The sequence below is a fragment of the Leopardus geoffroyi genome, chromosome E2 (genome assembly GCF_018350155.1).
Source record: "Leopardus geoffroyi isolate Oge1 chromosome E2, O.geoffroyi_Oge1_pat1.0, whole genome shotgun sequence".
Taxonomy (NCBI): Eukaryota; Metazoa; Chordata; class Mammalia; order Carnivora; family Felidae; genus Leopardus; species Leopardus geoffroyi.
In genome coordinates, this window is record NC_059335.1 from 9,757,640 (window position 1) to 9,771,118 (window position 13,479).

General features: G+C 51.5%; 1 long non-coding RNA gene across 2 annotated transcripts; it reads left to right on the forward strand.

Annotated features, from left to right (window-relative positions):
- Positions 1-333: 333 nt before the first annotated feature.
- On the forward strand, positions 334-11,195 carry LOC123578745. 2 transcript variants are annotated; one of them, XR_006702494.1, is made up of 3 exons: positions 334-1,363; positions 1,859-2,015; positions 11,156-11,195. It is a non-coding gene; the product is annotated as an uncharacterized LOC123578745 (long non-coding RNA). The 2 variants fall into 2 exon arrangements; XR_006702493.1 differs by lacking the exon at positions 11,156-11,195 and adding an exon at positions 6,758-7,143.
- Positions 11,196-13,479: the final 2,284 nt, after the last annotated feature.

Below are 13,479 nucleotides of genomic sequence, written 5' to 3' on the forward strand. Positions count from 1 at the left end.
CGCTCGGAGGGCAGAAGCCAAGAGCCGCAACGAAATCAGGCAGCTGCGAGCCCAGCCCGGCCTCGGGTCCTCAGCGCGGCAAGTGCGGGGGGCGGGGCCTGACCGCCCATTGGCTCACGCCTAGGGGCGGGCCCACTGCTCCGTCCCGCCCCCAACCCCTACCGGGTTAATTGGGCCTCGCGCCTGCCCGGGGAATTATTCACCGGAGGGCGGGGCCTGGGTTTGTTTACACCCTGCCATTGGCTGGATTTGAATCGGCCCGACTGCGGGCCGGCCGCGGGGCGGGGCTCCAGAGGGCCCGGGCCCGCGCCTGACAGCTTGGGGAGGAAGGGCCCGCAGCCGGAGCGCCGGGACCCGGCAGACGGGGGTACCCTCGGCGGATGCGGCCAGCGGGGGTGGGCAGGCGGAGGCTTCCGCTCTCGTTTCTCCACAAATACTAATCAAAGGCCAGGGTGCGGAGCCTTGTTTGTGTTTTCATAAACACGCTGTAGGGAAAACAAACCCGGAAACAACCTTGCTGCCCACGGATGGGGGACTCATTTAAATAAGCTGTGGCCTGACCCGTAGTGACACACGAAGTAGCCGTAAAATGAGGAAGACACGAACCGACACACAACAAGTTATGTATCCAGTCAAGAAACAAAAGCGAAGAGGGGAGCAGAGAGTGTACCGACTTAAAAGTGGGTGAAAAAAAATACAAGCTTTTGCTTGTTAAATGCACAGAATGTCTTTGAAAGCAGCAACAACCCGGTAACAGCAGTTGTGTGTGGGGAGGAAGACAGGGCGGGTAGAGGATAGATGTTTTTGTACTGCCTTCAAGTTAGAGCCCTGTATCACCCATTCAAAGAAAGGCACACCGTGTAAATAAAAATACAGGACTGGGTTCTGAGGACTCTCCCCCTGCACCCTCCTACCTTGGGGGAGGATGAAGAGAAAAAAGCCTAAGGAAGCCCTAAAGGAAAGAAGCAAAAATCAAATCTAGGAGAGGCCCCTTTAAGAAGGGAAACTTGCCTCCTCCAGAAAAATGATGTGAGGCTGTGAGGCAAGCTGGGCGCCTGGGCAGAGGGGACAGTCGTCCTGGGTTTTGACTTTTATTAATACTCGTGTGTTCTGGGAGATCTAGAGAGGAAAAGAACAACTTCCTGCAGCTAATGAGGTTTGAACTGTTAGGGTTCTTACTTCCTCTGTCTAGATCCCGTGGGGGGAGGGTTTGTGATACACTGTTAATTTGGCATGAAAGTCAAGCCTGGAGTGAAAATTTGCCCATCTGCAAATTGTGAGTAACTGCTTAACCAAGCTGGCACTCTCAGCCCTGGTCCATAGAAATAACCTCAGCGAAGGTACCAACAACCGTCCCTAGCAGGTGGCAGGTTCTAATATTTATCCCTGGTTTGCAGATGGGGAAACAGAGTCACAGAGAGCTTCCAGAACTGCCAAAATCAGGCCCCGCAGGACCTGGAACCCAGGCAGCCCCACCCCAAAGTTCATACTTGTAACTGTTATATTACACCTGCCCCTAAAAGCTTGTGTCTTCACAGAGATAAACTATTTTGTATCGACCTTCCACAGTAGAGAGGTTTTTGTTTTGTTTTGTTTTGTTTTGTTTTGTTTGTAATAAAAAAATTTTAGGTGGTTCTTTCTAAAATTCTACACGGAGGCAAACTTCTAAATTTTTTTTAAGTACATTCACAGAGGAAATGATTTGCCCTTGACCCTTTTACCCACCCCCACCCTCCATTAAACACTTACTTAATGCTTCCCGTGTATCAGGCACATTTTTAAACATTTTATGTACATCAGCTCATTGAACCATTGCAACAACCCAGAAGTCAAAATTGTTACCACTCTCATTTCACAGATGAAGAAACTGAAGAACAGAGGAGTTAAGTAACTGGCCCACCGTCCCACATCTCCCTCCAGAAAAAAGAAAAGGGACACCAAGAAGAATGGGCAGGTCATGGCTGGAGCAAGAGGAAGGTGTCCAAAATTTCTAGAGAGGGAGGAAAGAATGGGAGGTAAGATAAACCACTGGGCTGTGAACGTGGAGAAAATGGCGTTAGTGGGGTGCATTGGGGGGCTTTGGGCAGCTTGCAAAAGGTAGCGGGAAATGGCCAAGTGCACGGAAAGGTTCTCGAAAGTCATCAGTCATCAGGGAGATGCAAATCAAAACCACAGCAAGACGCAGATTCACACTCACGGGAATGGCCACAATGATAAAAGGGGACAAGAACAAGGGTTGGCACGGATGTGGTGAAATCAGAACCCTCATACACCGCTGGTGGGCAAACTGGCGTAGCCAAAATGGAAACCAGTTTCGAGTTTCCGCAGTCAAGTTGCCCAAAGAATTACCATGCACCGACTCCTACGTATATACCCCCCAAAAAAGTGAAAACAGGAATTCAAAAATAACTTGTGCAAAGAGGCGCCTGGGTGGCTCAGTCGGTTAAGCAGTCGACTTCGGCTCAGGTCATGATCTCGCGGTTCGTGGGTTCGAGCCCCGCGTCGGGCTCTGTGCTGACGGCTCAGAGCCTGGAGCCTGCTTCGGATTCTGTGTCTCCTTCTCTCTCTGCCCCTCCCCCACTTGTGCTCTGTCTCTCTCTGTCTATCAAAAGTAAATAAATCTAAAAAAAAAATTTTTTTTTTTTATTTAAGAAAATGAAAATAAAGTAACTTGTGCAGGAATGTTCCTGGTAGCATCATTCCCAATCGCCAAAAGCGGAAAAACAACCCATATATCCATCAACTGATAAATGAATAAACATCATGCTAAGTGTAAGAAGCCAGAGGCAGAAGGCCACGTGTTGTAGAATTCCGTTTATATGAAATGTTCAGAAAAGGCAAATCCATAGAGACAGTAGGTTGCCAGGGGCTGGGGGGAGCAGGAAGGGAGGGAGAGTGAGTATGGGGTTTCCTTTTGGGGGTCTTGAAAATGTTCTGGAATTCGTGGGGAAGGCTGTGCAAAATTATGAATCTACTGGGGCGCCTGGGTGGCGCAGTCGGTTAAGCGTCCGACTTCAGCCAGGTCACGATCTCGCGGTCCGTGAGTTCGAGCCCCACGTCGGGCTCTGGGCTGATGGCTGTTTCCGATTCTGTGTCTCCCTCTCTCTCTGCCCCTCCCCCGTTCATGCTCTGTCTCTCTCTGTCCCAAAAATAAATAAACGTTGAAAAAAAAATTAAAAAAAAATTATGAATCTACTTACTTGTACTGAATTGTACACTTTAAAATAGTGAAAATGGTAAGTCTTACAAATTGTTTAAAATTAAAAGATTAAAAAGAATTTTTTTAAGTTTCTTTTGAGAGAGAGAGAGAGAGAGAGAGAGAATCCCAAGCAGGCTCTGTGCCATCAGCACGGAGCCTGATTCGGGGCTCCATCCCAGGGAACCTCGAGATCATGACCTGAGCTGAAATCAAGAATCAGATGCCTGACTGACTGAGCCACCCAGGCGCCCCGAAAGATTAAAAATTTTTAAATGGGGGTGAGAAAGAAAGCAGTGGTATTGAGCGAAGACGACTTTAAAGGTAGTCCATGTGGCAATGTATACAAGGCGCGGGGCCAGGTGGAGGGAAAGAATGGAGATATCTGGGGAGTGAGGTCCAGAAAGTTCACCTGCTCTGGAGGGGTTACAGAGAGCCCAGGGGGGACCTTGTGAAGCTCTCACAGGCCACTGGAGGATACAGACTCACCTCCAGGGTGGTCAGGGCCGGGATGGGGGAGGCAGGGGGCTGTAGGAGCCGGGAACAGCTACCCGACCCAGCCTGGGGTTCAGAAAGGCTTCCTGGAGGAGGAGGAGAACGATAAAGAACAGTGTGATAGGAAAAGGGAACAGGCAGTGTGGGAGGGGGGGCATTGGTTTTCTGGGCCCAGAGGAGGAAGAGAGAGCCCAGAGTTTCTAAAGCGGAGATGAACCTTGACATTGCTGATTGAAACCCTGCTCGGGCTCCCTGATGCCCTCCGCGGGGGAGGGGGGGGAAGGCCACACCCTCGAGCAGCTTAGCATCTGTTCGTTCCCTGCACACATTCCCTGAGCACCTGCTCTGTGCCCCACCCTGTGCCGGTGATGCAGGGGTCACTGGTGACGGGGACAGGCCCAGCCCTGCCCCACCCCAGTGGGAGAGACAGACATAAACCAAATCATTGCCCAAGTGATAGCTATTAGCTCCTAGCACCTGAGAGGCCAGGCAGGGTTAACCCAGCCCCCAGGGGCTTCTCAGCGTCTGGGATTCCCAAAGGGCCATTTCGCGATTTTTGCAGAATACTGCCTCTACTGTTTATATTTTTAATTTGTTCTTTCAACCAACGTGGGTTTTTTCTTCTTCTTAATTCCTTAAATGGGTTCCCGTGGGGCTCCCTGAGGCTCCTCGGAAGCACCAAGGGTCCTGACATCACAGGTGTGACAGGCTTGTTACTTTTTTTTTTTTCCCCTAACCTACATTAAAATAAAGGCCTGATCGTGAAAATAAGTCACCTGGAAATGATCTCAAATGCTACTTTGGGGGCCTCTGGCCTGGTTTTGGGGGACTGGGGGGTAAACTCCCTGAGGGAAGCCGGTTGTAAGCTAAAACTCGAAGATGAATAGAGTTTGCGCCACAAGGGAGGACGGGAAGAGCAGGGGCAAAGGCCCCGAGGCAGCCGCGGCGGGGCAAGAAGGCAGGCGGGGCTGCTGGCGTGTCGGGAGGAACCGGGCAGCTTTGGGGGTATAGCATGGATTTGGGGGCTGAGCCCAAAGGCGATCCGCGCTCATCGAAGGGCTTGCTGCCAGCCTCGTTTTGCCACATGTGTCTTCTGTCACGCCTTTCTGAACGTGGGAGAGGCAGGGGAAGACACTGTGTCCCTCGATCCCCACAAACGCTGCGGCACAGAGCTACAGAACAAAGACATCCTCTTCTAGAACCCCAGGGTAGGGGCGCCTGGGTGGCTCAGTCAGTTAAGCGTCCCACTCTTGATCTCGGCTCCGCTCACGATCTCTCGGTTTGTGAGCTGGAGCCCTGGCTCTGTGCTGATGAGGCCGAGCCTGCTTGGGATTCGCTCCCTCTGCCCCTCCCCTGCTTTTCTCTCCCTCTCTTTTTGTCTCTCAACATAAATAAATACACTTAAAAAACAAAAGAGCAAGCATCACTCTCCCAGGCCTTACGATGTCTGAGTGTTTCTCCTCCGGCTCCTGCCTCTCTGCCTTCGCCACGTGAACGTGCCTGGGCTAGCTTGCCGGACGGATGTGAGGGAGAGGTAGAGAAGAACTGAGTCATCCCAGCTGAAGTCACTCCAGACCAGCCAGCCTCTAGCTACCCTGCCAGAGGATGACAGACTCATGAGTGAGCCCAGCCAAGGTCAGCCGAGCCTGGTCCAGATTAGCAGAAACCGTCCGGATGACCCAAATACACGTGGGGAAACAACATGGCTGTTGTTTTCAGCCACCACATTTTGAGACGGTTTGTTATGCAGCTGTAGCTGACCGATGCAAAGGACAGACTAAGAACTGAGATAAATGTGTGGGCGTCCCCACCACCTAGTACTTTCGGATTTGTTGAATGACCAAGGCAATCCAGAATTCTCTCTTTCCTTCTAATTTCCCCTTCAAACTTTTACTCCTATATCCGGATCTCATCTTGCTTCTAACAGTACAATGTATATCCCCCTTCTAGGGGTGCTGGATTAACCCCTTAAGAAAGAAACAATGTTTGGGGCACCTGGGTGGCTCAGTCGGTTATGTGTCTGACTTTGGCTCAGATCACGATCTCACAGTTTGTGAGTTCGAACCCTGCTCTCTGTGCTGAGAGCGCAGAACCTGCTTCAGATCCTCTCTCTCCCTCTGTCTCTGCCCCTCCCTCGCTCCCTCTCTCAAAAATAAATAAATAGGGGCGCCTGGGTGGCGCAGTCGGTTAAGCGTCCGACTTCGGCCAGGTCACGATCTCGCGGTCCGTGAGTTCGAGCCCCGCGTCAGGCTCTGGGTTGATGGCTCAGAGCCTGGAGCCTGTTTCCGATTCTGTGTCTCCCTCTCTCTCTGCCCCTCCCCCGTTCATGCTCTGTCTCTCTCTGTCCCCAAAATAAATAAACGTTGAAAAAATAAATAAATAAAATAAAATAAATAAATAAACATTTTTAAAAAAAAGAGAGAGAGAGAGAGACAATGGTCGAAGAATGGCAGCTTTGGAGTTTGTGCTATGTATTAGCTGGGAGCTATCACCAATTAAGTAAAGAAACAATGGTCTTAATTTAATTTTATTTTTTAAGTTCATTTATTTACTTTGAGAGAGAGAGAGAGAGAGAGAGGGAGAGGGAGAGAGAGCATCCAAAGCAGGCTCCGTGCCATCAGCAGGGAGCCCAATGTGGGGCTCGAACCCATAAACCGTGAGATCACAGTGGTCTTAATTTTAATCAAAACAATTTTTTTAATGTTTATTTTTGAGAGAGACAGAGTGCGAATGGGGGAAGGGGGTGGCAGAGAGGAAGAGAAACACAGAATCCGAAGCAGGCTCCAGGCTCTGAGCTGTCAGCACAGAGCCCGAAGCGGGGCTCAAACTCATGAACTGTGAGATCATGACCTGAGCCGAAGTCAAATGCTTAAACCACTGAGCCACCCAGGCGCCCCACGATGGGCTTAGTTTTAAAGGGATTGATGATCTCATTGAATTTGGGGAAAAGAGGTGATAGGTACTGATGGAAGGGAGGGAAGCACTGACCTCAGTAGCCCGTGTCGCCTGCACTAAGGTGGCTTTGACCCAAGTCTCCCTGGTTGCATCTTTCTTCCTTTCTGGAAGGCTCTCCGGGAAACCGCAAGGACTTTGGCAAGGAGGGGAGGGTCTCTGTGAACCTGGATCCTTCCGCCTGGAAAAGGAACGTCCTGGGTGTGCTCGGAGACCGCACCCACTTGGATTTCGAGGAGCTGTATTTGGGGCTGTCCAGCCGGAGGTGAACGGAGGTGGTGTGTCGGAGCCCCGGGCCCAGCTGTCAGATCTGGGCTGGTGCTGCACGTGCTTAGGAAAGATCATTCTGCAAGTGCTGGCCGTTCACCATCATCGAACAAAACAGCAAACGGAACAAAATCCGCGCCCCACCCCCCAAAAGGGTGTAAGGAGAGGGAGCTCAAATGACCCACAACAGCCCTCCCCCTGCCACCTTAATAAAAGATATTTATGGCAGCTTCTTTCCACGGCCAGTCTGGTGTTGCAGAGGGCGGGGCTCTGGAATGAGGCCTCTGTCTGGGTTTGTATCCCGCCTCTGCCACTTACTGGCTGTGCGCCTCGGGCAAGTCAGTTTCCTCTCTGTGCCTCAGTTTCCTCATCTGTAACAATCTGCGTCTCAGGAGGGAGTGGATGTGAGGGCGCTCTGAACGGTACCTGGAACTTTTGTATCATTGTTCCCGAAAGCCCTGTTGGGTAGGAGGCACAGAGACCAGGATAAGCCTGGCCCCTGGCCCCACGGAACAATCAGAGATGCATATTGAGGAATTAGTTACACAGCAAGTGATTTGACTACTATTCAGACCCTTCCCCATCTCTGTCCCTACTAACAGAGTCCAGGCCACTGTCACCTCCCATGTGGCCAGTTGCAAGCAGGAGAGGGGTAGAGAGGGAGAGAGAGAGAGAGAGAGAGAGAGAGACAGAATCCGAAGCAGACTCCAGGCTCCGAGCTGTCAGCACAGAGCCCGGCGCGGGGCTCGAACCCACAAACCCTGAGATCACGACCAGAGCCGACGTCGGACGCTTAACCGACTGAGCCCCCTGGGGCGCCCCGTCCCGTTTGCCTTTTCGAAAGGGCTGCGGCGGCTGGTGTGGGACCATGTTGTCCAGGGGGTGAGGGAGAGGGAGAAAGATGGGGAGAAAGATGAAGCGGGAACCTCAAAAGGAGGGAAGGGGAGGGAAGGAGAACGGGGCGGCTGGAAGCCGGGGTTGGAAGGGTGTGGGCACAGAAGGGGGAGAAAATGCCAGGCTGGTGCTCTGGGAATGAGCTGCAAGGACATCCCGCCCGATTGACAGTCAGTTTGCGCAGGGAAGTATGGGGAGGGTCTACAGGTGGCGGGCAGGTGGGGGGGGCGGGCAGTGCGGGAGGCAACAGTCCTCCTTTGAGCCCAGCGGGCACCAGAGCCACCTAGAGAAAGCCCTGTGCCTGTGTGAGATCTGTGATTTCTCTGGTTCAGGTCGAACCTGTTGGGCTGGCTGCGTGGGTTCTTCCCGAGAAGGCAGATGGCTGGGGTTAGGCCAGGTGTGCATTCCAGAGGGGTCTGAGGGTGCTTGAAGGAAGCGATTCAAAAGTGAGACGCGGAGAGTAGCGCCGAGCCAAGCGAAGACAGGAAGAAAGGGTGGTGGAGAGGAGACACCGGCGGTCAGAGTGGACCCCTTCCCTCCTTCTGGAGCGCGTCCTGCCGCGCGGCTTCCCCGGGGGCTTCCCCTGCCACGGTTTTCCTTCCGCTTCTCCGGTGCCCCCTTTTCAGTGTCCTCACGGATTGACTCCTCTTGCAACATCTGACCTGCTCTCCCAAGGGCGGGTCGGCCTCCCTTGTACGGTGCCTTCTCCGAGGGTTCGGTGACCACAGATGACCTTGATCCCAGCGTGAGGAGCACAGTCCCAGCCTGTCGGAAAGAGCAGGTGGTCTGCACGCGGGTGGCAAGCGGTGGCAGGTAGGAGGCCGAGCGGCGGGCCACCCATCCCCCAGAGAGAGACTCTGCTCGTTGCAGGTTTGACCCCTGAGCTGCACGCGCGCTCGGGTCACCTGGGGGGAGCTTGAAAACAAACCAATGCCCAGGTCAGTGCCTGCTCAGTTAATTCACCGTCTCCGGGCACGAGACTCGGACCGTGCACTTGCCACTGTGCCATTCTGTGTGGGGTCGTTCGTGCAAAGTTTGGTCACACCAGGGGAGAAGCTGTTGGAAGGTGGTGATTTTGAGCCCCCACTCCAGAGTCTCCTTCTCTCCAATTACGTATAATCAACCTTGGGATAGCTCCCCTCATCACCCAGCATATTATTATTATTATTATTATTATTATTATTATTATTATTATTTCTTTAATGTTTATTTGTTTTTGAGAGAGAGAGAGAGAGACAGAGACAGAGTGTGAGCGGGGGAGAGGCAGAGAGAGAGGGAGACACAGAATCCGAAGCAGGTTCCAGGCTCGGAGCCATCAGCCCAGAGCCTGACGCGGGGCTCGAACTCACGAGCTGTGACCTCATGACCTGAGCCAAAGTTGGACGCTCAACCGACTGAGCCACCCAGGCGCCCCTCACACCCCTCAGAGGGACATATTTGTAAATATCAATCAGCTCGTGTCCCCCCTCCCCCATGTGGCCTTTCCATGGTTCTCATAAGCTATCCAAACCCCTTCCCAGGGCCACCAGGGGCCGTCACCTGTCTCCCTAACCTCAGCCACTATTCCCGTCACCGACAGGCTACCGGAATCACCCCAATCCTCCCCGAGCTCAGACCTCTACTTGGGGTCATGACCTTTGGGCTTGAACCTCTCTGTGCCTGGAATTCGCGCCCTGCGTGACTGCGCGACCGTCTCAAACTTTAAGTCTCAATCACACGCCTCCTCCTCCTCCGAGAAGCCTTCACGGGTCACGCGGTCCCAGGTAGTGTTTCTCCACCTTCAGGGTGCATACGAATCCCACGGGAACCCCGCTGAAACAAAATGCAAGACCTCCGAATTCGGGAGGCCTGGGTGGGACCTGAGGGTCTGCGTTTTGTTAACTTACTTCTTTTCTTGTTGGTCTGCGCCCAGGACACAAGGACTTAAACCCATGAGGCCAGGGACAGGGTCTGCTTGTTGGGCGCAGCATCCGGGCACAGAGCAGGCGCTCCGTGCTCGTTAAGTGGCTGGCTGGGGGAGACTCAGAGATAAAGAGAGAGGGTCCCCCGCCAGAGGATAGTGAAATTTAAAAAAAAATTTTTTTTTTTTTTTTTTTTTTGGTAAGTAATCTCTCCATCCAACGTGGGTCTCAAACTCACGCCCCCGAGATCAAGAGTTCCCATGTTCTATTGCTGAGCCAGCCAGGCGTCCCGAAATGGGTTATTTTTTATTTACTTATTTTTATTTATTTATTTTGAGAGAGAGAGAGAGAGAGAGAGATTGAGCATGCAGGGCGGGGGCAGAGAGAGAGGGAGAGAGAAAATCCCAAAGGCCAACGTGGGGCTTCCACTCCCCACCCGGTTTCATCATTGACATAACGTTTCGCCGTTCACGATTCAGGGAGGGCTTTCTGCGCAGCTTTCCCGTTATCCCCGAGACCACCCACTCGGATGCGTCGCTGTCCTCCCTCTGGTACAGAAACTGACACTTGCCTGAGGCCCTGTAGCTTGGGGGTCAGCGCCCGGGTTCACATCCAGAGCTTCGGATCTCGACTCCTCCGTTTTACTAGGTTCGTCTTTCTGGGCCTCGGTTTACTCCTCCGGACAATGGGCACGACCGCGGTAACGGCCTCAGAGGGTCTTTAAAAGGATCCAATGAGTTAATCTATGTAAAGTGCTTCAAACAGCGCCTGGCACAGAGCAGGGGTGACCGGAGATCTCATGCTCTTCCCTCCAGGGCGTGCGGTCTCCGGGGAGGGGGTTGGTCCCGGCCTACCCTCTGAGCCTGAGCTCAGTCCGACCTCCTAGCTCACCCATCTGAGCAAGTCCCGTGCACCAGTTACTGCGTGTGGTATCTTCACATACACGTTGCCTAAATTCTTTTTTCTTTTTTTAATTTTTGTAATGTTTATTTATTTAAGAAAAAATTTTTTTAACGTTTATTTATTTTTTGAGAAAGGGAGAGAGACAGAGTGTGAGCAGGGGAGGGGCAGAGAGAGAGGGAGATACAGAATCCGAAGCGGGCTCCAGGCTCCACACGGTCAGCACAGAGCCCGACGTGGGGCTCGAACTCACACACTGTGAGATCATGACCTGGGGCCAAGTCAGATGCTAAACCGACTGAGCCACCCAGGCGCCCCTAATTCCTCGAATTGTAGAATTGTAATTGTGTGATACGATCTATGGAAAATGTTATTTCATTTAATACCTTAAAAGCTGACGTGCCTAGCTGACTCAGTCCGTAGAACAGGCAATTCTTGAGCTCAGGGTTGTGAGTTCAAGCCCTACCTCGGATGTAGAGATTACTTACAAAATAAAATCTTTTTTTTTTTTTTTAATTTTTTTTTCAACGTTTATTTATTTTTGGGACAGAGAGAGACAGAGCATGAACGGGGAAGGGGCAGAGAGAGAGGGAGACACAGAATCGGAAACAGGCTCCAGGCCCTGAGCCATCAGCCCAGAGCCCGACGCGGGGCTCGAACTCACGGACCGCGAGATCGTGACCTGGCTGAAGTCGGACGCTTAACCGACTGCGCCACCCAGGCGCCCCCAAAATAAAATCTTAAAAGAGAAAAAAGTGGGGCGCCTGGGTGGCGCAGTCGGTTAAGCGTCCGACTCTTGGTTTCAGCTCAGGTCATGATCTCATGGTTTCATGAGTTCGAAGCTTGCATCGGGTTCTGCACTGCTGCAGATTCTCAGTCTCCCTCTCTCTCTGCCCCTCCCCTACTCACACTGTCTCTGTCTCTCTCAAAATAAATAAATCAACTTAAAAAAAAGAGTTAATTTTAACTTAGATTTTATTTTTATTTACTCAATTTTAATTTCAATAGCAGCAAAGCTTGATCCAACTGCTAAATGTTAGGTTCAATTTAACTGGCCCGTTTTCATTTCATTTCAATCAATAATTTCAATTGAAATGTAATCAATGCACGTAAATTAATACAGGTGAATTTAATTTTGAGAGTACAACCTAATGTCATTTTAATTAATAAGTTTCATTTGTTAATAGGTTTTCACTTAATACAGTTTTTGTGTAATTGTAGTTCATAAGTTTGAATCATAAGTAATACACTTTAATTAATACATTTTCATTTAATTAGTACACCGTATTGAAATTTATTTAAGAAATTTTTTTAATGTTTTATTTATTCCTGAGAGACAGACAGAGTGCGAGCCGGGGAGAGGCAGAGAGAGGGAGACACAGGATCCGAAGCAGGCTCCAGGCTCTGAGCCGTCAGCCCAGAGCCCGACGCGGGGCTCGAACCCACGGACTGCGAGATCGTGACCTGGCTGAAGTCGGACGCTTAACCGACTGCGCCACCCAGGCGCCCCTCCTATTTTTTTTTTTAATGTTTATTATTTTTGAGAGAGAGAGAGAGGGACAGAACTTGAGCAGGGGAGCAGGGGAGAGAGAGAGAGACAGAGAGAGGGAGACCCAGAATCCGAAGCAGGCTCCAGGCCCTGAGCTGTCAGCACAGAGCCCGCCGCGGGGCTCGAACCCACGAACCGGGAGATCAGGACCTGAGCCAAAGTTGGACGCTTAGCTGACTGAGCCACCCAGGCGTCCCCGAAAACTGGCTTCTAAACCTAGCTCTGTTCTTGGGCAGCTCAGGCTTAACTCAGTAGGCCTGGGGTGTCCACTCTGAGCATTGCAAAGGAAGGTTTAGCCCCCGTCCTTGGTCCCTAGGAAGTAAAACCTTTAAGCCCTCCGTCTATCTGGCCTGAACAAGACTGTTTTTGTTTACCTGGGGCCTCGGCCCACTCAGTAGCAGCGTGACCTCCGGAGGGGCTGGAGACACAGGCACAAAATAAAAACCCTGGGCGCTAAGGCTCAGATGAACTTCCCTGGTTGGCACCCGCTCGTGGACACACGCACTGGCTCCTCCACTGGGACAGACAATTAGAAGCTCACGCCTGGTGTCTCTCTGTGCACCTTTTACCTTGACTGATGTTAACTCTCTCCTTTCTCCGAACAGATGGTAACCATGGGTACGAGAGCCTTGCCGAGTTCTGGGCATCCTTCCAGCAAATCATTAAACCTGGTTGCTTTAACTGGGGACCCCCGAAGTTCAGCCCGGTGCTTAACATGCCGTGGCATCCCTCCCCAGGCATGCCTGCCTGCCCCCCCCCCCTCCTCCCCATCTCTGTGCCGTATGAGAAAGCCCAGTACCTTCTGGCATCTCTCATTTCCCCTACCCCAAGGGAGGAGGTTAACGGTACAAAAACGCATTTACATTCAGGATTCAACCCTGATTCTTATTTTATTACTTTTTTAACATTTACTTATGAGAGACAGAGAAGGAGTGGGAGAGGGGCAGAGAGAGAGGGAGACACAGAATCCGGAGCAGGCTCCGGGCTCCGAGCTGTCAGCCCAGAGCCCGACACGGGGCTCGAACCCACGAACCGTGAGATCATGACCTGAGCTGAAGTCGGACACAACCGAGCCGCCCAGATGCCCCCCAAATATTTTTTAATTTTTAAAATATTTTCTTAATATTGTTTTAATATTTTAAAATATGTTTAATATTATAAAATATTTTAATATTAAAAGTTTTTAAACTTTATTTATTTTGAGAGAGAGCCCAAGCACGTGTGCAAGCAGGGGAGGGGCAGAGAGAGAGGGAGAGAGGATCCCAAGCAGACTCCAGGCTCTGAGCTGTCAGCACAGAGCCTGATGTGGGGCTCAAACTCAACGA